Source organism: Eptesicus fuscus, chromosome 13, assembly GCF_027574615.1.
Source record: "Eptesicus fuscus isolate TK198812 chromosome 13, DD_ASM_mEF_20220401, whole genome shotgun sequence".
Lineage (NCBI taxonomy): Eukaryota > Metazoa > Chordata > Mammalia > Chiroptera > Vespertilionidae > Eptesicus > Eptesicus fuscus.
The window spans coordinates 28,606,826-28,632,804 of record NC_072485.1 but is presented as its reverse complement, the minus strand read 5'-3'; the positions used below and the strand labels follow the sequence as shown (position 1 = coordinate 28,632,804).

The following is a 25,979-nucleotide window of genomic DNA, read 5'->3' as shown; positions in this document are numbered from 1 at the left end:
AGCAGGCGAGCAGCTGGGAGACAGCAGTCCTGGATTGTGAGAGGGATGTCTGACTGCCCGTTTAGGCCCGATCCCGTAGGGTCCTCCCCTGCTGGCCATCTTGTGGCGGCCATCTTGTGTCCACATGCGGGCATCCATCTTTGACCACAAACGGGCAGTCGGACATCCCCCGAGGGGTTCCAGATTGGAGAGGGTGCAGGCTGGGCTAAGGTACACACACCCCGTGCACAAATTTTGTGCACCGGGCCTCTAGTAACAAATAACAACTTTTTACCCCAGCATTAGGCCCAAAAGATGCTAAATGAACCTTAGTTCCTTTCTCCTCCATATGTTAGGAAAAAACAAACAAATACATGTTTCTATGACAGGAAAATCTAGTTTTAACATTTTGCACTCGGATGTCGAGTGTGACTCAACACGGTTAGCATTAGAATAAAGGAATCGAGAAAAAAGCAAGTGAGTGCAAAGGGTTAAGCATTAAAAAGGGCCCTCCTTCATGTACAATATAAGTTAGTTTTGGCAGTCATATTTTTTTAACCCCCACTCACATCTAACATGCCAATTAAATGGGGTTTTCTTTCTATTAATATGCAAAGTGGCAAAATCTAATAACCCGGAGAGTAAAATGATAGTGTAGACAAATCAATACAAATCTATCATCATTATGAGAAAAGTAACTAAAACCTAAGCCAAATTAATGGCAGCCTAGACATTCACTCCGGTAAAAGATAAGATGAAACTGATGGGTTAACACACAGAATAAAGGCTAGTTGGTGTCAGGACTAGGACATGGGGCCATGTCTAGTTCCATCAGAGCTTGCTTTCAGACTGTATATAGGAGCAAAGTGGCAGTTCATGGTGACTGAGCCACATTCATTCATTCAATTAATATTCTTTAGATTCCCACTAAGTACTAGACATACAAAAAACAACACAATAAAAGAATTCCTGTCCTTGACTGAGCTTCTACACTATCAAGGTTTAGGTAAACAGAAGAGTAAGGTTGGAAATGCATCTTGAGCCAGAGCACTGTAGAGGACTGGATCCTAAGTTGGTCAGGTAGTCACTGAGAGGTTGTTCTGCAGGTGACGTGTCAATAAACACAATACACTACAAATCCATTACCAGACAAAACTATATGATGCTTAGCACTCTGTTTTATCCCTTCATCTATCAGTAAATATTTAGTAAATACCTCTCCTGTGTACCATGGTGCTGATTGCTATGATATATTCCTATGCCAGATTATAGAGATTTCAAGAGGAAGCCACAAAGAAAAGCAAACCCATTATATACCACTACACTTACCACATACAAACTACACAAAGGCATGGTGTACAGTGTTTAGAGCACAGGTCTGAAGTCAAACTCTTCTCTTAGCTCCCCCACTTTATGGTTGTATAACCTTGGACATATTCCTTTACCATTCCCTGCCTCAGTTTCCTCATCTGTAAAAAGGGAACTAGGAGATCTACTTTCAAGGTGATTGTAAGTTAATAATGTTAATATTTAGCACATATGAAATGCTTAGACAAATACTTAGACAAGGGCATAGAGGATGCATTCAGTAAATGTTATCTATATATTCTTCTCATTTAATTATCAGAAGAACACCATTATGTGTATGTTCTATTCCTTCATTTTGCAGCTGAGGACAGAGATTGGGAAGGGGTAAGTGGCTGGCACCAAGACACACAATAGGAAGTGGGATTGCCAGCTATGAGCCCAGCGAGGAGAGTAAGCACTAACATTCACCATAAGCTTACTACAAAAACCAGGTGTATAGTATTTAGAGCAGAGGCTCTGAGCCAGACTCTGTTTCAGCTCCCCCAAGATATGCACTGGGAAGGAGCCACATTGTCACTGATTTCAACACAGGACAATCACGTGGTCAGCATGGAGATATGGAGAAAGAAGAAGTTCCCCAAATAAAGGAACAGCATGGGCAGGAGATGCGTCCAGTATAAACAGGGTAGGAGCATGCAGTCAGGGCCTCGGGCAAGGCTGGTTCCTACTGCTAGTCCTTCTGTTCACCATGGAAGTCAGAGCCAAGTGCCTAGACTACGAGAGGGATAGCAATACAGAACCAACTCCCACACCCTCTGTCCAAGGCCAGCATGATTCCTCCAACCTGGCCTGATAGAACTACAGGTTCAGACCTATTAGGTGGGCAATTATATTGCAACTAGAGGCCCAGCGCATGAAATCGTGCGGGTAGGGTCCCTAGGGCCTAGCCTCCTGTGATCAGGGCCATCTTCTGCCCGTTCGTCAGTCCCCAGGCCGAATGCCGCCTCCGCCGCCGGGCTGTAAGGCCATTGGAATCACCAGCTCATCCCCAGATGCTCGAGGGCTCAGGCCTGCGGGAAAGCAGGTGCTGGCAACTTCACCTCCATGTGCATGTGCCGGGCTGGCCGCTGATGGAATGCACCGCCCACTTAGGGCCACTCACATGGACACCACCACCACCACTGCCACCACCGCCGCTGCTGCTGGGGCTTGAGGCGCTGATAGAAGCTGCAGGGCGCACCTGCGACCTACCTGCCTCGACGTGAGTGGCCCTGAGTGGGCAGTGTATTCCATCAGCGGCCGGCCCGGCGCATACACATGGAGGTGAAGTCGCCAGCACCTGCTTTCCCGCAGGCCTGAGCCCCCAAGCAGCCGGGGATGAGCTGGTGATCCCAATGGCCTGACAGCCTGCCCGTCCTCCTGCCCCTGACCTGGATTCCTCCGTTCACCATCGCTGATCCATCAGAGCCTGTGGGCAGGGACCAAGGGGTCAGCTGTTCAGCCCACTCGCCAGTCCTCAGTCCTGCCCCACCTCGCCCCGCTTGCAGGCCGGGGGAGGAGGGAGGGACCGAGAGGTGCTCAATGCACCTCATGGTGACCGGTCATTTGGTCATCATGGTCGTCACAGACATTGGCTTTTTATACATATAGATATAACTGATTGAGCAGCTTGGCACCCAAGTAGACACAGACAAGCACACAATTTGTAGGTGATTGTGAAGACACAGAGCTGCTGACTTTAGTGGGAAATACTACCTGGGGATTTGGGGATTTTTTATTTGCATTTATTCTAGAAAGTAGTAATACCATCTCTGGGAACATCTTTTGTTAAAAAGGAAATTCATACTTTCTATGACTTCCAAGAGAGGTGCACTTAGACTGAACCTGTGATTTATTTACATATTTACATCATGACAAGATGCTCTATTGTGCGGACTGCTTTAGGTTGATGTATGCTCATCTCTGTGTCTCTGCTCAGAATCTTTTCTTTTATATCAGTGAGCATGCCTGGGAAACAGGCTTTGAAATGTCTAATAAAGCACTTTAGTAAAAACAAATGGTGGTAACCACCAGTTATTATTGAGTGTCCACACTGGGAATATAGTAGGTGCTTGACTTATGAAATTACGTTCACATCCTACCCTCACAAAAATCTGTTAGAGAGTGAATAGCCATATGTTAAAGGAAAGGAGACTTTAACCTTTAACAAAATTATGCCCAGAGCAGAACAAGGTCTTGGTCAATCTGTCATTCCAACCAAGCCTGGCCTAACTCCACTTCCTATCCAGTTCCCATACATTACCTTACAGTATCTCCCAGGATTAACAGAGCTATGAAAATAAATTTCATTTATAAATCAGTAGGTCTCAATCCTGGCTGCATATTCAACTCACTGGGGAGAGTTAAAAATAATTGGTACCAGGGCTCTCCTCCCAGACATTGTTATAATTTATCTGGAAAGGGGCCCAACATGGGTATTTTTTTAAAAGTTTCTCCACTTCTTGAAATGGGCATCCAGGTTTGAGACACACTTGTATAATTAGGAATATCTTTAAAGGCACTCCTTTTTAGTTCAATCGTGAACTTTCTGGAAATATCATTTAAGGCAGTGATTTTAAGCTGCACTGATTCTGATCTTCCTATAGATAAAGGCATATAAATCTAACTATCTGAGGTCTTGGGTGATTGTCAGTTTTTTAATTAGCTCTTCAGAAGATCTGTCTTGATGGCAAATTATTTAATCTCTGACCGCTGGTGCCAGAGAGCAAAAATATCCTAGCAGAAAACCTTCACATCTACCTACTTAGAAACCAGCAAATAATTCATCCTCTGCTAATCTTCCCAAATACATCAACCTCAAACAAAACACTATGTACCAGAGGCTACAAGATTAGGGCACTAAATTCCTCAGCCCTGTGAAGTTTTAATTAGAGCAGATGGCCCACTGGATAGTAACACCATTCTAAGAAGTTTTGCACAGAACAGGGGTCTTAAAGTCCTTACTCTAAGATTCAGCGTTTGTTTACTGAGCACATAAGTGCTGAACATTTTGCTGGTTTTCATTTACTTTAGTTCCTGTCTAACATGGGGTGAGCATAGTGGACACCTATATTTTTGTCTGCTTAGCACTTCCCCTCATCTCTACTATCACGCCCCGTCTCCTTTGGGTAACTGCCTCCTCCCACTGTGATTATGAGCTTCTACTGGGACTCCTCCAAACTGAGCCCCATGTCTCAGAAATTATTCTCAGAAAGTGGCATTTCATCTAATCTTTGTGACAAAGCTGAGGTGGGAGGTGCTGCCCTCATTTTACAGATGAGAAAAGTGAGGTTCAGCGAGGTTAAATGACATACACGTGGTCTCAGTAAGGGGTGGCATCTGACTTCCAACTTCAATCCCCAAAGCTTCTATATTTTCCCTTTTTCTTCTCCTGCTGACATCTTAGGGTCTATGGTCAACAATTTGTTAGTGCCCATGTGAAGGTCTGCCTGAACCCAAAGCCCATGCTACACTTTCTCCATGAAGGAAAGAAGAGAAGAGTATGAGTCATTCAAACCAGGTCCTAATGATGCCCTACTCTGTGCAAGTTCCCAGATTTTAGTTTGTGTGATATGCACTGGGAAGGAGCCATGAGGTCACTGATTTCAACACAGGACAGAGTCACATGGTCATCATGGAGATATAGGGAAAGAAGATAAAAGTTCACAAATAAACTCAGCTCCGAAGACTGTGCCCCTCTGACAATACCTCCCCCATCGCCACCAGAGTCCTACTTCAGCCACTGTCCTTTAAGCACTAATGTCAAAGGCCATTCAAACCCTCTTTCTCCCCTTTTCTATAGTCTCAGGGCCTCATACCTGCAACCTTGGTATGTGCCCTGACTGGGAACTGAACCCACCATCTTTTGTTGTACGAAACAATGCTCCAACTAACCGAGCCACATAGGCTAGGGCTCCTCTTAAAAACTTTTATGAAACTGAATGGTCAACTCTAGCTTAACAGTTTCTTTTCAGAACTAGAGTTTATCTTCTTTATATAAAACTCTTTTGTTCATAATTTAACTAACTCTTCGTTACAGAGTTTGAAACCCTTGTTTTTCAAGACAGCATAAATTAAACTCTGCCAACATTATTAGAAAAACATTGCTTGAGTGAAAGCATATAGGAACACAAACTATGTGTAAAAATGGATGTGTTGCTAAGACTAAACAGAACAATTTTATAATCACCTTTTTGTATTTGGAATTTCATGATACTAGCTAACTACAAGAACTTTGGCATCAACCCTTGAACCTAAGTCTGCCTTTCCCTACCAGATCCCTGATGTCTAACTCCTAAATTCTTCAGTCAGATAACAAGCCATTCTTAGCCTGAGCAACCTCACTTAGCACATGCTATATAATTTACTTCTTCCAGACATGGATTAACAGCATCCTTTTTTTCATTCTACAAACTTTTAATAGCAAAGAAAGAGGCGATACATCAATTTGAAGTTCTCATCATGTAATATTGAAATACATACCATGTAACTAAATGAAATCATTTATAATTCAGCTAATAATCACTGAGCATTTTCCATGGACCAGGCACTATTCATCAGTCTTTACACTCCTTGCTTTAATATGCTATGGAGTCAGCCCTTAGGTGATGATCTTATTAGTTCAGGCCTTTTCTGGTCTCTGCTTGGAGATCACGATGGTGCTGTGCTCCCTTCTCACAACCACTGTGGCATTTCATCCTAGGTCAGGTCTTGTGCGGTCTCTTCTCCAGTCACATGCCTCCATTTCCCTCTATGACAATCATCTTATATATTCCTTCTAGACTGTTTCCTGCCTACTCTAATTTAAGTGTAGCTACAATCTTATGTCATCCCCATTTCCCAGTTCAAAAAGACTCTGTTGGCCCAGTCGACACGACTCAGTGGTTGAAAATCAACCTCTGAGCCAGAAGGTCAGGGCACATACCCAGGTTGCAGGCTTGATCCCCAGTGCGAGGCATGCAGGAGGCAGCCAATCAGTGATTCTTTCTCATCATTGACATTTGTGTGTGTGTGTGTGTGTGTGTGTGTGTGTGTCCCCCTTCCTCTCTGAAATCAATAAAAATATTTTTTAAAGACTGTTGGCTCACATTGCCTGCTCAGAATCAGTCCAGACCAGCAAACTTGAGAGCCAATCAATCTGGCCACAACTCCACTGTCCTGGCTCATCTCCACTGGCCCCCCTTACTCAGCTGGATTCCAACTGAACTAAATAAACCACAGGCCATTCCCTCGAGGTGCTTTGCTTAGGTTAGTCTGACTTCATCTCTACCTGTAGATCCTCTGCCCATCCAGAGTGAACATATCTCATCTGGTTTTCTTTTTATTTAAAAAAATAAATAGTTGACATTCAGTATCATTTTACATTAGTTTCAGCATAGTGGTTAGACAATTAAATAATTTATGAAGTGATTCCCCTGATAATTCAAGTACCTGCTTCATTTGGAAGTATTTAGCTACTGACATCTAACTGATTCATAAGGATTTCATTTTATTCTGCTTTGAACTTTTATTTTACTTTTGAAATGATTTTGTTTATCTGAGAGATAGAAAAAGGGAGAGGGAGAGATAGAAACATCAATGATGAAAGAGAATCATTGATCGCTGCCTCCTGCACACCCACTATTGGAGATCAAGCCAGCTACTGGCCATGTGCCCCGACTAGGAATCCAACAGGCAACCTTTCCATGCATGGGACAAAGCTCAACCAACTGAGCCACACCAATCAGGCTCTGCTTTGAACTTTTTGACGTAATTCAGGTATATTTCCCAGTTTCAGAATCTTCTGGTCATTTTGAAATTTTATTATTTGTTCATTTGTTTATTTAAGAGGAAAGGTAAAGAAGGACTCAGAACTAGGCTAGCTCTGCCAATTGCTAGCTGTGTAACCTCAGAGAAGTCACCATAACCTCCCTCCCAACCTCAGTTTCTTTACCTATAATCTGTGATAAAAATAATGCCAACTTCATAAAGTTGTTGAGGATGTGTATAAAATGAGATGAGATATGTGAAAGAACTCAGCAACAATGTCGACATAAAATAGGCCCTGAAAAGAAAATATAACACCGGGGAAATAATGCAACATTACATTAATATTATTAAGTTATATATAAGAATGTTTGGCCCTGACCAGGTGGCTCAGTTGGTTGGAGCCTGGTCCTGTGCACCAAAAAAGTTGTGGATTCAATTCCCCGTCAGGGCACATACCTAGGTTTTGCAGGTTTGATCCCTGGTCAAGGTGTGTACGGGAGGCAACTGATTGATGTTTCTCTCCCACATCGATATTTCTCTCTCTCCCTCTCTTTCTCTCTCTCTTCTCTCTCTCCCTTCCTCTCTCTAAAATCAATAAGCATATCCTCAGGTGAGGATTAAAAGAAAAAAAGACTGTTTGGAGGGACAAACATACTTCTTTGTTAGAGTAACATATCTCAAAGTGGGCTCTGAAGTTTCATAACAGTACTAGAGGCCCAGTGCATGAATTCATGCACGGGTGGGATCCCTAGGCCTGGCCAGCAATTGAGGCCTATCAGGGGGGAGAGACCACGGGAAGTTGGCCGCTGCCCCCCCTCCCCCCAATCAGGCCCAGTGGGGAGGGGCCGTGGGAGGTTGGCTGTGGGAGCAAACTGACCACCAGAGGGCAGCTCCTGTGTTGAGCATCTGTTCCCTAGTGGTCAGTGTGCATCATAGCAACTGGTCAACCGGTTGTTCTGGTCACTTAGGCTTTTATATATATATAGATAGGATAAAAAGGCATCTTATGGTTAAATAATTTTATGAAATGTTAAGTTAAAAATAATTCTTTATCACAAGATCCCTCAGAGTCCTAAATGCTCGCAGAATGTGGCATGCGACGGAAATTCTTGCATTAATTGGAGAAGAGGTTTAGCATTCTGGTGGGAGCACACATGGGGAACCAAAGCAACATGGAAGAACTTGGATCAGAAGGTAAAGATCCACCACAATAATGTGAATTAAAGAAAGGCAGATTCAGGTTGGAGAAAAGCAAGCAGTTCCCCTTTCCCCACCTCTCATCTCCAAGCACGGAATGAGTTTCATAAACTCTGATAACAGAACTCTTATCGCATGCTCTGTCTCCCTGGGCTGGTGCTCCTCTTTGCAAAATTTGGCAACTACTGATCAGGGGGAGTGGTGGTACATATGGGAGTGTCTGTGGGTGGGGGGTGAGGTGGGGAATAAGAGACAGTTATGAAGTGACTTTGTATTATACTTATGGTTTTTTACCCTTACCTAGGTGCTGCTAGCCCCAATTTTACCTTTCTCCATTTTTCTGAGCCTAGCCCAAAACAAAGTTCATGTGTTTCTTTTCCTATGATTTCAGCAAAGTAGAGTGAGATCATGCTAATAACAAAGTTGGGAACATGGGCCTGACTGGTGATGACATTATCCACTCTGATGCGCCTTCTCTGACCGGTGCCCTACCTCCCACATGAGCCGGTCTGGGTTGCGTAACTCACAGGTGCTTCCATAGCAATCCCTACCCTAGCTGTTGTTATGCATGATTGCAAAGACTTTTAGAAATGTTCCTTCTCACTACACAGTAAACTTCTTGAGAGCAGCAGTGGCACTTTTATGTACTTGGGGTGTTGCCAGCATCTTGCACAGGGCCTGTTGGCATGTACGTATTCAAGAAATTTATGAATAGCCTTAGTTGGTTTGGCTCAGTGGATAGAGTGTCAGCCTGAGGACTGAAGGATCCCATGTTCGATTCTGGGCACATGCCCAGGTTGCAGGCTCAATCCCCAGTGTAGGGTGTGCAAGAGGCAGCCAATCGATGATTCTCTCTCATCATTGATGTCTCTATCTCTCTCTCCCTCTCCCTTCCTCTCTGAAGTCAATAAAAAAAATATTTTTAAAAAAGAAATTTATGAATAAACTGGCCTGTGAAAGGGAAAGAAAAGTAGACCAATACCAATTAAAAATCACACAAAAAAATACTGAGTTGTTCTATGTTAAAGTCTATAATACTCAAGTTTTTAAAATTCTAGACAACTTTAGAGAGAGAATTAATAGATGTGTGTCCTAGCTCCCATGTAGCTACAAACCAGCTTAGTCACTATAAACAGATCAGGTCTTCTCTCTGGCATCATTTTCATCAGCTCTGAGAGGAGAGAATTTATACTCTGCCTTTTTCCAAACAAGATTAAAGGTAACTCGAGAGTATCTCCAGTCGTTGACTAATGCAGTTAAACTTGTGGGAGTCCTAAGAATAATGCTCCCTTAATGGGAAAGATTTCTCACATTGAGAGTTTAAGTATAAGACATTTATTTAGGCAATCATTTACTACTGCAAGTGCACTCTATCAACATGATTAGCCATAATCTGTTGGCTGCAAAAATCAGAAACCCACTGAACTGCCTAGGTCATCTGGAGGGTAGCACCCAGGAGTGATGGAATGGCTGAATGATTCAGGCCACTCCAAGGAACTTAGGAAATAAAATTAGGCTCTGAAACACCATTAGTTCAGCGTCCGTTTTGCTACCTGCCCAGCAGCTTTTTGCATATAAAGAGGGAGACAGCTGCAGCAGCCTTGAATTACATTCTTCGCCACCCAAGTGAAAAGCCCTCCGACCCCCATACTGGGTTGAAGAAATCCTGGGGAAAGACTCTGATGAGTCTGGCTTCAGTCACAGGTTCACGCTGGAGACTAAAGCAACCCTGAGTCCAGAGGACAATGGTACCAGGAGGGGCCCCACTTAGGTTATGTGGGCACTATTGGCCATTCACTATGACTTGAGAGACAGAGTATGGGCAACCTGTGGGGGGAGGTAAAAGGGAATGGCTGGTATAGGAGCACAAAACTGGCCGTGGAGGGTCATTGGAAAATCAAAAATCCCTCAGTTATATTTACTATACTGCTTTATGGACATTTGCAATCATCTACACTAGAAGATGTATGTATTTACATTTCAGACAGACATAAACAATTTATGATTTTAAAAGAAATGGAAAATATTTTTCATAAAGTGTGGCTTATAAAAGATACATATCTAGTGGCATCTGATAGCTTTTACACATGCAGAATAAGTGGGCAGTGGAGGCTCCCATATCCAACATGCAAAAAGGGGAAAGCAGAGTTGAAACACAAATGATCTGATAAAAAGTGCCTCTTCCGAAAGGCATAAAGTAGTTGCTGAATAATTTTTTTTTCAGGAAAAAAAAAAGAAAGAGATAAAAGAGGCTTCTTGGAACTTCAGACTTCACCTTAGTTATGATTTTCTGGTTGTTTTTACAGAAGTCCACCTAATTAAATAGGTTGAGAAAGACAATAACTTGGCCAGATACCAGTAAAGGATATTCCTGCTTCAAATGTAAACTTTAAAAATCTCAACACTGTTCCTGAAAACCACTTTCTTGCATTATAAAATATTATTTAGATAACAACTCAGCTATTCTTGTTTACCATGGGTACCCTTTACTTTTTCTTTCTGTCTCCTTCTGCTGGTATCATGTATATGTAGCTATAGGTGTACAGCTAATAAGTCATTTTGATTGGTTGGCACTTTAATTATAAAAATGACTTAAAAGGGAAGGATGAAGTTCTTTTTAATATACACATATTCCTAATTAAAAGGAAACAGACTAAAATGTCAATGAATCAATTGGTAATTTGATTACAGATAATTTTAATCTTCTATTTATAATTCTGGTTGTTTTCTAAGTTATTCATAAGGCATATGTACTATATTAACATTTACATTCAAAGGTGGGAAACAAAGAATATAAGAGTGTTAATTTTGAACCATGAATAGTTTACAAAGTCCTAAAACTTTTTCTTATCCCTCAAGCCCAGACAACAGGAAGGAAACAGCATGTCTATAAATATTTCATGAACTGCAAAATAGAAATATATAAGAATGAATGGAAAATGATGTAGGTTTTTCTCACAAACAGAAAAAAATCTATAAGATTGAGTCTGAAGAAAAATAAGGACAGGAAGCTCAAATACAGAAATTCTAACTCTACCAGCATGAGTAACCCAACAAAGAAGAAAGAGGGGTAAGATCTAGGAGAATGCAGTTTGACTGCAGGAATATCTCAAGTAAGATCAGGTTTAAAAGTAACACACCCAAAAGACAGAAGGAGAAGGGAGGTGATTGAAGAGTGGCCTGAACTCATCCGAACCAAGTAAGAACACATGCACAGAGAAAATGCTACAGGCAGAAAACGATAGTATTGGGGTTTATTCAGAGCAAAAGTATCAACACAGAGGCACAAACTAGTGCTTGAGAAATATGGCACAAGCTTAACAGATGACCCAGAGAAGGCAGAGCTCACACACAAAAGCACTTCAGTTGCTCTTGTAACAAACATTCAGGTTGAGCAATCAGGACACTAACTTTCACATCTTATCTTTACAATAAAGTCCCTCATACTGTCCTGTGGACAGGGTGGCTATAGGTTGTCTCCAAAGTAAAATGGGTAAATTTAATTGGTTCAAATGGTGGCTGAGGGCTACTAATTATTTAATTACACTAAACAACAAGATTTGTTTCTAAGGAGTTCAAACCTCTGATGGGAACTAACCTAATTTTCATCAGAAGTTTGGATAAAGTCAAAATACCTGTGCCCTCTACTGCCTCCCCTCTCCGTGGACTCATTTTCTCATTTAAATGTGGGAGTGTCCAGGGCTTAGTCCTTGATCCTCTTACCTGCAGCTGACTTTTCTCCTAAACTCCAGAAGCACAACCAACCATCTGCTTGACATCTGATCATAGTTGTTTTCTAGATTTTAATGTAACAGTCATCCCCTGCTTATCTGTGGTTTCACTTTGCACGGTTTTCACAACCTACGGTCAATTACAGTCCAAAAACATCAAATGGAAAATTCTAGAAATAAACAATTCATAAGTTTTCATTTGCAAGCTGTTCTGAGCATTGCGATGAAATCTCGTGCTGTCCCACTCCATAGCCCAGGACATGACTCATCTCCTTGTTCAGCGTATCCACGGTAGATGCCCTGCCCACCCATTAGTCACTTAGTAGCTGTCTTGATTATCAGATGACTGTCATGGTATTACAGTGCTTGTGTTTTAGCAACACTTATGGTAGCCTAACACTCATCACAATACCTTCGTCACTCCCCTCCCTTCAGCGCCTCCGGTAGGCATTGCATCATCTCACATCAGCACAAGAAGAGTCAGCACAGTATAAGATGATTGAGAGAGATGGACCACATTCACATAACTTTTACTAAAGTATATTGTTACAGTTGTTCTATTTTATTATTGGTTATTGTTGTTAATATCTTACTATGCCTGATGTATAAATTAAACTATCATAGGTATGTAGTGTAGGAAAAAAGATCGTATCTGTAGGGTTCAGTATACTAGTTTCAGGTATCCAATAGGGATCTTGAAACACATCCTCTGCAGATAGGGGAAGATCGCTGTATACAAAACTGAGTGTTGGCTGTCTCTCCATTGACTCCTTCACATCTCAGGACCCCTGTTTCAGAAAACGTCAACTCTACTGTTCCAGTTACTCAGGCCAGAAACTGTGGAGCCATCCCCAAATCCGATCTTTCTCTCATTATGCTCATTCAAACTGTCAGGAAATCCTCTCTGCTGTTGTTCAAAAGTACATGTAGAGTTTGACTATGTCCCACAATTTCTCTTTCTTATATAGTGCAATAGAGTCTTAGCTGATCTGTTTCCAAACTTCCTCAATATAATCCAGGCTCGACACAACTGCCAGCATGATTATTTAAATCCAACTGTTTCACATCTCTGATCAGACTCAATGTCTTCCCATCTCACTCAGGGCAAAACCTAAAGTTGTTACAATGCTCTAAAGACTCAACATGACCCCATCACTTCCCTGACCTCATCTTTATCATTCTATTAAAGCCCAGCTGTCAGTTCCTGCCATAGTGCCTCTGCATATGCTACATTCTCTCCCTGGACCATTCCCTTCCCAGGAATCCATATGGCTCAGTGTTGTCCCTCCTTCAAAGCTTTAATTTAAAAAATAAAACACCTTCACCCTGGAACCTTCCCTGGTCACTTGTCTAAAATTGCTTTCCTCTTTTTGAACTATCCCCTGCATCCCATCCATATATGCCACTCAAGTTCTAGACTTCTTCCCTTATTTAATATTTCTCCCTAGCACTTGGCTCATCTGACAAACGATATATTGCATGGATTTATCTTTCTATTACCTGTCTCATCCACTGTGATACAAGCTCCAAGAAGCGGGGTAGGGGGGTGGGGTTGGAGGGGGTTGTATCTGTTTTGTCAACTGGGATAGTCCCACTGCCTGTCACATAGAGGCAAGGCGCTCAGTGATTACTGAAGAATGATGAATGAAACTATAAAATATGTAGTTTGATCATAAAATGATTTTGAAGTGCTATCCATATATACTTGTCGTGTGTTTCCATGCAATGGTGAAAGAAGACATTATAGCATGATAATTCGGGGGTTAAGTATGGGTTTCTATTATATGGCAAAACTAGACCTCTTTAGACTTTGATAATTTGACTTTTCTCCTCATGCCTGCCCTTCTTTACAAAAATCTGAAACACGAAAACTTATAACCAGATGAATGAGAGAATGGTAATTCTCCTTCCAAAAGAACTCTTCTTTTTCAAAGGGACTCATCTGGGGACAGCTGCCATAATAAGCCCTGTGAGGTAGCATAAACATTTGGGCAACACAAGGTTTCAGAAACATATTACATGGATAATGGTAGGCACCCACTGCTGACACTCTCTCTTTATTTTGGGAACCCTGAAAAACATGGAAGCTAAAACACTTGCCCTGTGGATCTCAAATGATTGTGCCTGGACTAGAAAATTCAGTGACCAAAAGTTACACAAATTATCATCAGAGAACTTCTTTCCTCTGGAGCTATTTTTGATAGGCAAAATTATTCTCAAAAGAGGACTTTGCTTCATTTAGTTTAAGGAAATGGATATACAGCTCTTGATTTTTCTGTCATTGGCTTTTTCTAAGGTATTCCTAGGACAATCTAATCACTTCAGAATATCCCTGGACACATCAGGCTAACCTCATTTTTAACCAGTGCACCTTGCCCTGGCCAGTGTGGCTCAGTTTGTTGGGCATCATCCCTGTGCACTGAGAGGTCCTTGACTCAATTCCCGGTCAGGGTACATGCTCAGGTTGTGGACTTGATCCCAAAAGGGGGCATGCAGGAGGCAGCCAAATGATGTATCTCTTTTATTGATATCCCTCCCTCCCTGTCTTGTTCTAAAATAAAATAAAAATTATAAACAATAATTTTTTATTAGGTCAGGGAAGAAGGTGCTCAAGAGCTGTTGCTGCTGCTTCTCACTCATATCTAATGAGATATTGATTCCCCCCAATCCCTGAGGGCTCCCCCAAGGAATCAATACCTCACTAGTCAGCAGAGTAGATGGAGATGGAACAGAAGGCCTTGGGAGAGCAGGGCTGTCACCCACAAATCTAAGGGTGCTTCAAAGATAGCAAACAAGACACATTAAAGTAGGTAACAGACCACAAAGTCGGGGACAAACAAAATCAATAGTGAAAAATATGAAGTAACACGGGGAGGAAGAAGTCAAACATGTCTTAGTAACAAACCCCCTCCTGAAACAAGGAAGCAACCCTTCCCAGAAGGTTCTGACAGTGGTCCTAACAGATGAACCTTGCCTATTTGTTTTTCTTTTAAAAGTAGAAGCTGAGCTCTGGCCAAGTGGCTCAGTTGGTTAGAGCATTGTTCTGTACACAAAAAGGGTGCCAGTTCATTCCCTGTCAGGGCATATACCTAGGTTGTGGGTTCAATCCCCAGTCAAGGCGCATACAGGAGACAACAGATCAACGTTTCTCTCTCTCTCTCTTTTCAATAAAAGGAAACACATGTCCTCGGGAGAGGATTTAAAAAAATAATAATGAAATAAAATACAAATAGAAGCTGACATAGAAAGCACCAGGTAGATCCACAATCAATCAGACCTGACTTTAAAATCCTAGTTCTGACACTTACTAGTTGTGACTTTGAGTAAGTTACTTATATCCCACTATTCTTTGGATTCCACATTATAAAATGAGAATAAAATAACTCTACTTTTAAAAGAAGCCATAATAAACTATATAATAACTAAGATTGGGTCAGAAACTAAATATTTCAAATAGAATCTCAAGAATGAAAATAATGAAAAAATGTGCATCAGAATTCAAGAGATTTCAACACATTTTTTTGAAATCTGAAAACAATGGAGAATAGTAGTGGATTTACTAGCATGTAACACAGCATGTTCTAAAGGTGTGTAAAGGGTGATATGGACAATAAGAGAGCTCGGTAATTCCCACAGAATCCAAGACTAATGTACTGAGAGTGGCTGAAGTCCAGAATGGGGAATGTCAGCCGCACACTTTCCCCCCTTCTTCTTGTAGAATACCAGCACTAGGCATCTAGACCCCTAGACAAACACTAGTTTATCCTCTGAGTAAACCAAAGAAAAGAAACTTGAAACTCAAGATCTTGACACCAAAAATTTTTCCTATGTAGGTGCTGTGGGACTAAAAAATGTGTCAACTAAAAGCCTGCCAATATGGCAGCTGGACTACCACTTCCCCCTCACAGAACCCTGGCATCTTCACCCCTACCAGGACAGAAGGCTTATTTAGAAAAAAAAAAAAAAAAGACTTCCAATAGCTGACATTTGGGAGTCCTCAGTGACTACCCACCTAAAGTGAAATCCACTAATCAACAACCAACACAGCCCCTAACCAAAAAGTCTACTATACACACAGAGCTTAGTACCTGCTTCTGATGGTCTAGTTCCTAAAAATGAACGTCAGATGTATAAGAGGAACAGTCTACATAAAATAATTATGTTCTTAACTAAGAACAGATGGTATGAAAAAGAATAATGTGAACAGGAAAGCTCTTCAAAATTAAAACTATGATTGCCGAAATTAAAAATTATAACAAAAGATTAGAAAGTAACTCAAAAATTGTAGAAAATGAACTAAAAATTATGAAGTGCTGAACATATGAGGGGGGAAAAAGCATAGTAGGTGCACAGACTTAATTCAGGAGGTTACACCAAACTAGGAGTTCCATAAAGAAAAAAACAAAAATAAATAAATAAATAAAGGGGAGAAGAGGAATAATATTTCTTAGAACATAAGCTGAAAGAACTCACAGAGGGCCAAGCACAGTTAATGAACAAAGATTCACAATAGCAGAGAATTGTGGAACTTCAGGTTATCAGGGGTCAAGAGATGATCAAACATTACAAAGCTGCCATACTCTCAGGTAGAGGTAACAGCTTCTCCTTAGAGTGCTCTTGCATTTCTCAAAGAGGCCAGCAGTTTTTAATGGAACTTCATACTATAACTAGAGGCCCAGTGCATGAAATTTGTGCATGGGTAGGGTCCCTAGGCCTGTCTGGTGATCAGAGGATCAGAGTCCATCTGTGGGGTGACTGGTGGGGCGATGGGGAGGGAGTGGGCCCCCGGAAGGCACCCGCCTTGGCTGGCCTGGGGCCTGCAGGCTGGGGGAAGCTCCTGCATTGAGTGTCTGCCCCCTGGTGGTGAGTGTGCATCATAGCGACCAATAGTTCCACAGGTCATCCGCTGTTTGGTCGATTTGCATATTAGGCTTTTATTATATAGGATTACTCAGTTATGTCAGTTTTCTTCCTGGAGATTGGGGCTTAGTAAAGTGGCTAATTGAATAACAGTAGTTATTCAAAGAATAGTTATTCAATGAATGAATGAATGAATGAACAAATTAACAAAGTGTAGCACAATGCATCTTAACCAATGTGCTTATGAAAATCACTAAAAAACTGTTTTCCAAAAACATACATTCTCTGCCCATCTAGACGTCTCTAAGAATGGGGCTGAGGCGTCTAAAATACTAACAAGCTCCCCAGGTGCTGCTGATACACAGCTCTGTTCAAGAATCAGTCACTGGAGAGAGCTCTGGTCTAGCTCTGAAGTCTAGGCCTGGTTTCTCCAATACGGGTCAGTAAAAGGCCTCTTTGGAACTCCAGTTCATTATTAGTAAAAAAGGTAAATACTAGTATGCTAGCCATTGTGTGTGGCTCAAATAACAGTAGCTGAAACAAATAAGAGATACATGTAAAACAAGATTATGAGAATTTCAATGAGAAGAAAACTGCTAAATTCTGGTTCTGGGGTCTGAGGAGGAATAAGTGAGATGATAAGATCCACAGGCTAAAGGTAGAGCCTTGCAGGATGCTATACACCATGACTAAGAAAAGAATTCAGAGTTCCCAGTCTGGGGCCCAAGGAATTAAGGGGGGGCTGTTCCCTCATCTTCATTTTTCTTCTCTACTTCCCCCTGCGTGCTGTGCGGCACTAAAATCTCCCTGCTGTGCAAAGTGTCTAGAGAGATTTCTGGATGAGAGGAGTGACATAATGTGGAGTCCTCTTGGGAAACACAGCAGTGAATTAATTTTCCTGCTTCTACACAGTTCTCTAAGGGTGGAAATGCTCCCTCAAAGGGTAGGGAAAAGAATGATACAGTAAAAGAATCTCCTGAAAGAATCCATGAGAAGCAATGAAACACAATTCAGTTCCTTCCAATAAACATTGACTACGATCACCCTCCCTGTGCAAGCCACCTTACTCATAGAAGACAAGGAGGATGCTGTGCACAGTGCAGGGATCAGGTTACAAAAGAAAGACGTTTAATGTAACGTGGTAAGATACAGGAGAGAATGCCCGCCTGACAGTCAGTGACACGTGATGCTTCAGCCCAGTCATAAAGGAAGAGTTAGAGGCAGGTGAGTAACTAACTGAAGGAGGCATGTTCCAGGCAGGGAGAAGGCCAAATGTGAACAGGGTAGAGTCCCTGGAGGATAAATGGAAGGACAAAGTAGCCAGAGACAGGCCTGGAAGGCAGAGGACAGCCTCATTATGGGAATTTCTACCGTTAGGAACAAGGAGCTTGTGAAGGATGAGTAACTCTGGATAACGGTGCACGGCGTGGATGTCTGGGTGGATGTGACATCTCCAAACCAGATGATCTGATGTGCAGCAAAGCCGATGGGAGGTCAGTTTCAGACATGTTGGGTTTGAAGAGTTGTCTGGGTGATATCCAGGTAGAGTTCCAGGAAATACGGAAGTCTGAAGTTTGAGAAAGTAGTCATGGCTAGAGACAGACATCCAGGAGGAAGGCTGGCTCCAGAAGCAGAACCTGGTTGTAATCATTCTTCACTAGTACACCATGTCTGAGACCAGGATCCATGGTTTATTAGTCAAGACCAGGGACCATTTGAGTCACGGTCGGCACCCAGCTGCACCCAGGCAATGTTTTCGTTCCCAAAGGATACAGCACTCTACCTGCTTTTCTCTTCTTCCACCACCTACACTTTCCACAGAGCTCACCTCTGCCTCAGATGAAGCTCAAGGGAGAACAGAGCCTCAGGAGCATCCTCCCTCCTTGAAATTTGTAGAGACAGGCACATAGGTATTTTTCCTTAAAAGATTTTTACAGAAATAAATATAATGGGGAGCTAGAAGAGAGTGACATGCAACACCTTTCCTCCTGCATACCTAGCTATGGTTACATTCTCTGAGGGTCCATTTCTATTGCCCTACAATGCCTTAGTTGTAGCTGGATTTCAGATTATCCAGTACATTATACACATAGATCTAGATAACCTCTGGAGAACTAGTTTACTAAAGATAAAAATTTAAATGTTGTTATTAATTTTTCCTGATTCCTAGGCAAATGGGTAGCTTGAGTTTGAGCCTCTTGTACTTAAGCTACTCTCAACTTCAAGAAACTATTGCATTTTTCATGTAGGGCATTAAGGATCTGCCAGAGCAATGATTCAAATGGTTGTACTACAGCCTAGTACATGATCATGACTATTAAACATTTCCTTTAAACGCTGCCTCCTAACTTTGCTGGGCTCTTTGTTTTATGACCCTAAGTTCAACCAGCTCTCATCAGATCAGCTAAAAATGCAGGCTTAAATGTGCCGTGACCAATTAAATCAGTGGAAGCACAGCATACAACCTCGTCTAAATTCTTCGAAGATGGGTACCTAAAACCTGGAATGCCTACTTCCCATTGGGAGTTTTAACAATAAGACATTTTAAGAATAAGAGGTGGTACCGAATAGCATGCTCTGAACTCAGCAAGGGCTCAATATACATGGTTCAGAGCACACACCTAGACAGTCAGTCATTCGGTACAAATTGTGTCGAATCAATGAATCCATCAGCGACTGTCAAGAATTTTTCATGGTTTGGCATTTGAAAAATGGGAATAATCAGAGATCATCTACTACCCAACTTAAAGATAATGAAGATTTTTAAAAAATAATGTTCTATCCTCAACCCATTAAAAATTAATTAGAATAACTATCTACCCATACCCAAGTGTAATTATCTATGCATTTCCAGTTGGTATAAATACATTATGTTTCTAAGTGCACATTTTCTGGAAGCCTATAAAAAGAAATGATGTGTGATACTTCTCTTCAAGCAGCTTTCAGAAAACTAGCCACTTCTTAACTGCGGCATTTTTCAGCTTGCAGAGCAATTTAAAAATAATCATAATAATAATAAAAGCTCACTAAACGCAATAAAACACAGAAAATTTTCCCTCCACATGAAAATCCCAGGCCAGCATGCCCTAAATGTGTTCCACTGTTTTGCTAAGTGTTCTCCGTGGCCAAAAACATTTAGGAACTGCTGCATGGTGCAGTCCTCTTTTGGAAGAGACAGTAAAAAAGCCGTTATGTGCATGACACACCATCATTTTCAAAATCCACACTGACATAGGACACTGATTTTAAAAATGTTAACATATGAAGGAGCAAAAAGTATATGTTAGAATCAAAGAAATAGCCCGGCCGGTGTGGCTCAGCGGTTGAGCATTGACCCAGGAAACAAGGGGTCACCAGTTCAATTCCAGGTCAGGGCACATGCCCGAATTGCAGGCTCGATCCCCAGTAGGGGGCGTGCAGGAGGCAGCCATTCGATGATGTTTCTGTCTCTCTATCCCTCTCCCTTCCTCTCTTTCTAAAAATCAATAAAAACATATTTTTTTAAAAAAGAATCAAAGAAATAGTTAGTAACATAATATAGCTTTAGGGAAGTCACCTAAATCTCAACTTTTTTTTTTCCCTGTAAAATAGTAATGATAATAATGCCTACTTTATAGGATCCTGCTAAGGATTGAATGAGCTCATGCACATAAAAAGCTTTGCACAAAGCTAACACATAGCAAGCAGGAAGAAACAGAGGCACTGTTATCACTGAAGATTTTGGAATGATTTAGAATATCAAAGTCCTAAGAAGTCCTGCAGCAAGGGAAGCTCTAAGTTGGTTTTCTCAAATGTATTTGACCATGTATACGAATCCAGTTTCTCAGTTGTAACATACAAGAGCTGAGGATGAAAATTTATTCAAGGATGTTGGGGAGCTTGTAGAATTATTCGGTCGTGTAGAGAAACAGGCTCAACCTGAAGCTTCCAGAAACTCAAACCCCACATGGAACGGGCCTGATGAGGACACGGCTGCAGCCACCACTGAGCATGACTAGGTCCTGTTATCTGCGAATCTCCCAGAAACTCACCTGAATACGACTGTCCTGGGGCCAGCGGTGATCCTGTATCTGTGTCAAGCACAAGACTCTGAAAACTCTGCTTGTCTATCCAGGACGGGGGCCTGATCGGCCACCACCCTGCCCAGAAAACATGGATTCTGCATTGCCCTTGTTTCTCTAGTTGCTCACTTCTGAATCAGTACGACTGGTAGAATCTAGGCCCATGCCCTAGCAGCAAAGAAAGCCCAGGAAGAAAGTTTTATGGGTTCTTTCTGGGGAGGTGAGCCTCCCATGGCTAGATGTTCCCCCAAAGACAGCAAATGTGTTCCATAGTTTCTGGAAAGCCTAATGCATGCAAGATTTCCACTACACTGTGAAAAGCCTACGCTTCCCCCTGGAAAACTAACTTCCTATAGAGAACAGTATTGGGTGTACGTATTCCTTCTCTCTGCAGGATGCACATCGACACTCTTCTTTTTAGCATCAGGGAAGACTCAAATTGGGTGGTTTAATGTAAGAAAGCTTCTTCCGAGCCACCCATAGATCATAGCACATTCTGAGGAGAGGGTGGGCCTAACTGGTCAGTCCAAGTAGGACAGAAATAGCCTAGAAAATCTTCCAGGAGGAGGGCCAATGAGGAGGGTCCAGGAGAAAGGACACCAAAGTTCTTTTTGTGAATTTGGTTCCTGTCCCCACTAGTGAACAGATAGAATTTGTTATCCCATCTATACTGGTGTTTTCCTGGTGTCCTGTTTCTGAACACACCATATACAAATCGCTACACCCTAAGAGCAGGATGGAGCAAGTTGGAAAAGGCTAAGATATAGAAATAGACCTTGCGCCAAGTGCAACTGCTGTGAGCCACACATAGATGCTGACACCCAGACCACTGGATGGGCTGTGGGAACAGACAGATCATAGGGAAGTTGAGTATGTGTGTGTGTTGGGGGGAGGGGGGGAGCGGGGAAGCGTGATCAGACATAACACATCCATGTGGTGTGTGTGATCAGACATAACACATCCAGGGACCCCATATGTCATTTCTTCTTTACAGCAACTCTAGAAGGCAGGTGCCTATGATCAAAGAGTGAATCTAAAAGGAGCAATGGGCACCAAGAATGCAGCGGGTAAATGGGTCAGCAGAGGGCAGAGCCCCGTCACCACTGAGATGGGCCCAGAAGACAGGAATCACAGCTTTGGGGCTGCACTAACAAAGGCAGGCCAGGGCTCTCATTCTAAAGAGACAACCTACCAAAGCATATTGTAAGGACTGGGCTTGGGCACAGGAATGCATAACATAGCCATTAGTGGAGCTCAGGTGTGATGTGGATAGTGTAATGTATTGGAGCTCCTGATCTATAGGGTGACCATGTAAATTTTTTAAAAATCCTCACTTGAGGATGTTTTTATTGACAAAAAGAGAGAGAGAGAGAGAGAGAGAGAGAGAGAGAGAGAGAGAGAGAGAGAGAGAGAGAGAGAGAGAAGAAGAAGAAGAAGAAGAAGAAGAAGAAGAAGAAGAAAGAAGAAGAGACAGAAACTTCAGTTGGTTGCCTCCTGCATGCACCAACTGGGAATTGAATCTGCAACCCAGGTATGAGCCCTGACCCAGAATCAAACCCACAACCTTTTGGTGTATAGGACAATGCTCCAACCAACTGAGCTGCCCAGCCATAGCTGATCATGTAAATTTTAATTACAAACCAGGAATGGAAATCTTATTAATAATTATGCTAGGACAACAGGCATAAACTAAGAATGTTCCAGGAAAATGGGACATAGGATTCCCCCAATTAAACATCACTTAGCCCTAGTGAATCCACAGGCAGAATTCAAGTAAACATGACTGATAAAGGGGAAGAAAGTGGTTGAAAACTTGACTTAGGAGAGACTGTATTTCTACTCTTTCCTTTGGTTTTAATATTCTAAGAGATGACATTAAAAAAAAATCAGAGATGCTAGCATATATTTAATTTTCATTTCTTCTCTCTTAACTCCCAGCCAGAAGCTAAGGATGATTGTTCCAGCAACAGCACGGGGCATGCAAACTCATAAAAAGTTACTCCTCCCCAAGACGAAGGACCAAGAGGGTCAATTTGCCTGGTCAGTGGCAAGATGGAGGCTGGTCTCAATGACAAACTCCGCTAACTCCCTGCTAGTTCCAGCTCAGAGACAGCCACACTGATGGTGATACCCACAGGATTTCTGCCTTCGGTGCATTAGAAGTTTCAGAGACAGAAAAAAAGGAAATCAGATGTTTATCATCAGACTGATTATGACGTCACTCCAGAGGATGCTCATTGTTAGCAGATTCACTTTCTAAGAGAAAGGCCTGTAAGGGGAATGTTCCTGATCCCCAGTGTAATCAAAGAATGAATCGGTAGCTGTCTCCAAAGGCTGCCATCTTCGCTTCCGGCTGCCAGTGTGATCTGGGCCTCAGTAATACTATCCTCAGAAAGCAGGCAGGGCTTTCTCAGACGCTTTAAAAGAGACTTTTTGAACAGTCTGACACGCCAGCAGGCCAACGCTGCAGCATTTATTATTCCTGAGCTCCCAGGGGTTGACTTTGAAGACCAACCTGGCACCACGAAGCCATTTTCACTAGTAAGATGTTCAGAAGGGCGATTTTAATAGCCGTATGTTTGGGGAGAACAGAAATGGTGAATGCTGGTTCTACCTTTTACAGTGAGGCCTTGTACCCTCTTGGTTGTATTAACAGTTGAGTGCACTTTAGGCTTGTGAAACTCCCTCCACCCTCTCTCTGTTCAAAGCTTCTCATCAAAGTTTACATTTGCAGGGATTTAGAGGATTATATGAATCAGTGTGGAAGGTCAGCCGGGCCTTAGGTTAATGAACATCATGCCCCTAAGCAGAGTCCAGGACAGCCATGGTGGAGCAGGCACGTCAGGGTGGGCGAAAAGACGTCCAGAAGGGCCTTTGTCCCACAAGCAGTTTCAACCCTCCCCACAAATTCACAGGCTTCTTCCGTTCTCTTTTTTTTCTGCTAGCACTTATTTACTACCCAACACTCCATACATTTTACTTATATTTTGTTATTACTACTGTGCTACATGAAGTCAGGGTTCTGTTTTGTAAATGCCTCTGTTCCTAGTGCCTGCTGCATAACAAGTGCTCAATAATACTTGTTGAATGAATAAATGGTGGAAAATAAATCCGCCCCCCAATAGAAATGTAAGTCATTCATTGAGTTTTTCCTTCAGATATGAAGTAACCAATTGAGAAGAAGAGTCCCCCAAATCCTACTTCCGGGCTGAAAGGGACTCTATTGAAAGGAAGGAGTTTGGAGGCAGGGGAGTAAAACTGAGGGTGGGGCTAACAGACAGGAGAATTTTTCAAAAAGCCAGACTATCATCCGAGAATCAGACTATAAAAATGTAATATTTCTTAAATTTATGAAATTCATCACACCTGTGAGTTTTGTTCTATGCGTCTCTCTTTACAACAATAAATTCTTAAAACAAGCAAACCGAAAAGGTCCAGTGACAACCCATAAGTAGAAAATGATAGATGCTGTGACTTAAATAAAAGGAAGCATCTTAAGAAATCGATGGAACAAGGAGTTTTAACAGGAAAGAAAGGGGGGAAGGGAAGAGTGCACTGAGACTCCAAGAAGGAACCGAGAAGTAGCCACTTGTAAACGTAAGGCCAGCTCAGAGACGGCACAGAGAGAAGGCAGGGATTGAGACTCCCCATGAAATGGTGGAAACAAAACTAATCCCAACCAGGACAGACAGTGTCCCCAACACCCTCTTCTCCATCATCTCCCAATCCAAGCAGCTGCTTAATCCTGCTGGTGTTTCCACTTCGGTGATATTTCCAAAGCAGGTTTTCCTTTCAATCCCTAAAGCCATTTGCTTGGTTCAAACGCTTGTCATCTTCCCGTAGGAATGCAATGACCAAGTCACTGTCTCCAGGATGACCTCCCTGGAATCTATCTTTCCCTAGTGCCCAGCGTAAAGTCTGCCAGACCCTGCCCCTGAGCCTATTAGAATGATGCCCGTCAAGTTGTCTTTTCAGACCATTCTCCAGTGATGTGCACAAATGTTCACCAGGAGGCCTAAGTGTGAATTCCATAGTTAGAAACTGTACAGAGACTATGCCTGTCTTATTGACAACTGAACCTCTAACAGTTAGCTCAGTGCCAATGCTCCACAAGCATGTAATACCTGTTCCACAAATGAATAAAAGTGGAAAATCATGATGTAAAACTGTGGAATGCAATCCTAATAATGTAACACACACACACACAGTTATATGCATACAAAAAAAATCCAAAAAATACAGCAAAACATTTATTTATATCATTTATGCACTTTTTAACTTTCAAAATTACTGTTAAAATTTCTCTCTCTCTCTCCCTGTCCCTCTCCCTCTCTCTCTCTCTCTCTCTCTTCCCTCCCTCTCTCTCTCTCTCTCTCTCTCTCTCTCTCTCTCTCTCTCTGATGGTAAGATACAAAAATACACACAAAAACAAAAGGGAGTAGAGAAAGAATCAAGTACCTGACAAATCAGATCGCAGTCTGTGGTATAATGGGAGGTACAGCACCCTTATCACCTACACCCAATTCTTCACCTTCCATCCCTGCCCCTGCCCCACTTCTGCTCCCTCTCGGCCACCCGGGACAGTGAGCCGTGCCAAGCCACACTATGGCCTTCACATATATACTTGCTGTCTACTCGCACTCCACTATCCTAGTATGCCCAATGCCACAGTCTGTGTCCCTGCCATCTTTTCATTTCAAGGGCAAAGCACAATTCCTGATACAAAAGAACATTGTATGTTGATGGAGTAAATTAATTAATACATGAATAAGGCAGAAACACTGACTGTGTGGCCCACTTCTTTCATTTATTCTAAAAACCTACCTACCTAATAGGGTTGCTGTGAGGACTAATGAGAAAATGCTTGTAAGACATGCCTGACACATAAGCACTCAAAAAAACGAAAACATTTATTAACTATTATTGACAGGATGATGCACAAGATGCTTTGCTCCCTTAGCCACAGTCATCTTAAATTGCAGATAATAGTTCCTGCTCTGCCCTTCTCACCACTTGAGGTGAGAAAGTGCTTAAAGCAGTTTGGGAACTATAAATC

The 25,979-nt window shown here is 42.2% G+C and overlaps 1 protein-coding gene across 1 annotated transcript in view; it reads right to left on the bottom strand.

Moving 5' to 3' along the window:
- The window catches only part of RAB38 (RAB38, member RAS oncogene family), a 48,850-nt gene that overhangs the window by 3,459 nt on the left and 19,412 nt on the right, over positions 1 to 25,979 (bottom strand). The gene's annotated exons all lie outside the window — the stretch shown is intronic.